At 30.6% G+C, this 2,739-nt stretch overlaps 1 non-coding gene across 1 annotated transcript; it reads left to right on the top strand.

The window, feature by feature from the left end:
• The first annotated feature begins 2,417 nt into the window (after nucleotides 1-2,417).
• On the top strand, nucleotides 2,418-2,489 carry Trnac-gca. Its single transcript has one exon. It is a non-coding gene; the product is annotated as a tRNA-Cys (tRNA).
• The last annotated feature ends 250 nt before the right edge of the window (nucleotides 2,490-2,739 follow it).

The raw sequence follows: 2,739 nt of genomic DNA, 5'->3' as shown, positions 1-2,739 counted from the left end.
GTCGAATCTGAATCACTTGAAAAAAACACGGGGGTGCTTAACTTTTTTCCAGGTGTATAGTTCTGCAAGTATCATGTAAAAAGCTCAGGAAATGCCCTTATAAATACAGGAATATATCACTTGATGATCTACTGGTTTTGAGAGATCTTCTGTACTTGGTGGACACGAGTGCTTGTGTTAGGAAACTCACGGATGCTACACTCAGGTTAATTTTTAGATGATTATTTATGATACATTATTCCGTGACTTTGTTGTTTGGATGCATGATGTGAAAATGTACACCATTGCAAGAGATCCCACAATATATGAAATATTACAGAAGACTGCAGGTTCTGTGAAAAATTATTTAATTGAAGAGCTCCTAGTAAGAAGACAAGAAACGTTGAGGAGTCTAGAAGTGCTACTTACTGTTCATGACTAAGCAGCACTTGTGTGTGCTTGCAGAAGTCCAACATTTGGAAGAAAGATATTATGCGCAAGTAAAGGTTGTTATATTCTGTGGAACCATTATGCATGTTTTGCAATTAAAAAGAAACTAAGAGCTACTTGGTACCATTCAACATTTAATGAAACTTGTCATCCTCTTAAACAGTGTTTAACTTTACAAGCTTTGATTGCAGCTTTAGGAAAGATGGGCATGCAAAGCAATATAATCAGTATAGTTAACAAATATGATTGGTAAAGTGTTGGTCAACATTTTAGTTTTTGATCCTTTGAAATGTTCTTTCCACATTAATCATTACAGTTGGCAGTTATGTTCCATTAGCTCTTTTTTTTCCTTCTGGTAATTGTTTGCGTCCATGAGTACAAAGAGGAATGTTTCGTATAGTCCCTTTCACAGCCAGTTATCCTAAAACTATGAATTCTTTCAGTGTTCACCATGATCATGTTCTCAAACTCAATAAAATAAACCGTTACTGCAAAGTAAGGTACTTACCTGACTTTTCTTGCCCACCCCAACATTTCAATATAACTAATAACTTTTAATAAGGGATTAATTAAAGAGGAACTTTAAAAGTTTGATAAGGTTTATAACCGTACAATTTTATTGCTTTTGCTATAAAGTTATAAGGTAATATGGTGAAGAATGACAACACGACACCTGTTATAGTGATTTAAAATGCTTTTGGAATGCTATGGACTAGTTCAGATTTACAGTGGAAATATTGTTTTTTTGATCAATTAAAACTGTGATATTTCACCCCATTGGAGTAGGCAATCTTCAGACAATATAGGGTTAACAACAATTGCAAATTCGGTGTAACGGTTATTCTCTGCAGTGCACATGTTGAATTATGAATATTTAAGAACAATATTTACAAGATGTATAAAAATACAAAAGACTTAAAGAAATATAGTGTGTAATTATATGAATTATAATTAGTAGAGATAGAAAGGAGTTCCGGGATATTTGTTCAAAGAAGATTTTAATGTTTTTCTTTTATTTGTATCAGCTTCACTTAGTAGGATTTTAATGTTGTTTTCGAAATGGGGTAGTTGTTTTCTTTTAAATGTTGGAAGACATAGGGTAGTCCTTTCAAACGTTTTTTTCTTCCTTTTGTTCAGTTTTCTTCCAGTTTCACTAAAATAAAATTATATACGTGTATCACAATTAACTTTATATATTATTATTTTCATGTCCTGTTCTTTTGAATAATTTTTTTGAACGATTATCTTTATTTTGGTTTTTGTGCATCATACCTTGCTAATAAATTTAAACGTAATTAGCTACTTAATCCGCTTTTCTTTTATATATTGATGTTGCTCCCGATTTGTCTATATGAATAATACCTTCATTCAGCATCAACAGAATTTGTAACAGCTGATGAATAAATATTTTTGTTTTTTTCTTGTCAGAAAAAGATAGTTCTTCTGTATTTCTATAAAAACAGATAAATGATTAAAAGAAATTCCACTGCCGTTTTCTTTGCATGTCGTTATCTTTCTATTTCTGATTTACAGTAACCTTCTAATATACCCTGAAATATAATCTCACGGAATATTTTAAATACAAATTACACGATTTTTAATTAACTAAATTACGTTAGGTCTACCTAGGATATATGTTTATAAAACCACACTTTATATGTGAGAACTAGTCAATAAAATTATAAAGTATAATTACATTTCATCTGTAGAAAATATTTTTTTATTTAATATGCTATTATTTTGATTTCAAACAAACAAACTTCAATAGAAAGCATTCGTACAACACTATCCCTGTTCAATCAGTTTGGGGTGAATGTCGTAACATGGTGGACTCACGGCGAATTTCGAATTTATTGGCTACTAGGTATAATGTATGTATATTCGTAGAAGTTTTACACGATAATAAACACATTTAAATTTTAAAACATGCCATGAGAAAAAGAAAAGGTTATTACATTTATTACTTATAAACACATGATCACTTATATGGGGGTATAGCTCAGTGGTAGAGCATTCGACTGCAGATCGAGAGGTCCCCGGTTCAATCCCGGGTGCCCCCTACCCCAGTATTTTAATAACATTTTTTATTTTTTACCTCAATTTACTTTTTAATATATTAATACTTTACAACTTCATTATTTTATTGCTTAACAAATATTCAATGAAAATTATGATATTGACTTGATATAATAAATCCAATGATTGGAATTTTTAACAGAACCATAGGGTAAATCATAACCAAAAACATAAATTAATACGCCAATTAATATTATATAATGTCATAGACTCGTACAACAAAAGCCTAAAATC

Source organism: Limulus polyphemus, unplaced genomic scaffold, assembly GCF_000517525.1.
Source record: "Limulus polyphemus unplaced genomic scaffold, Limulus_polyphemus-2.1.2 Scaffold1497, whole genome shotgun sequence".
Lineage (NCBI taxonomy): Eukaryota > Metazoa > Arthropoda > Merostomata > Xiphosura > Limulidae > Limulus > Limulus polyphemus.
Note: the sequence above shows the minus strand (reverse complement) of the source record. Positions and strands in the feature narration are given on the sequence as shown.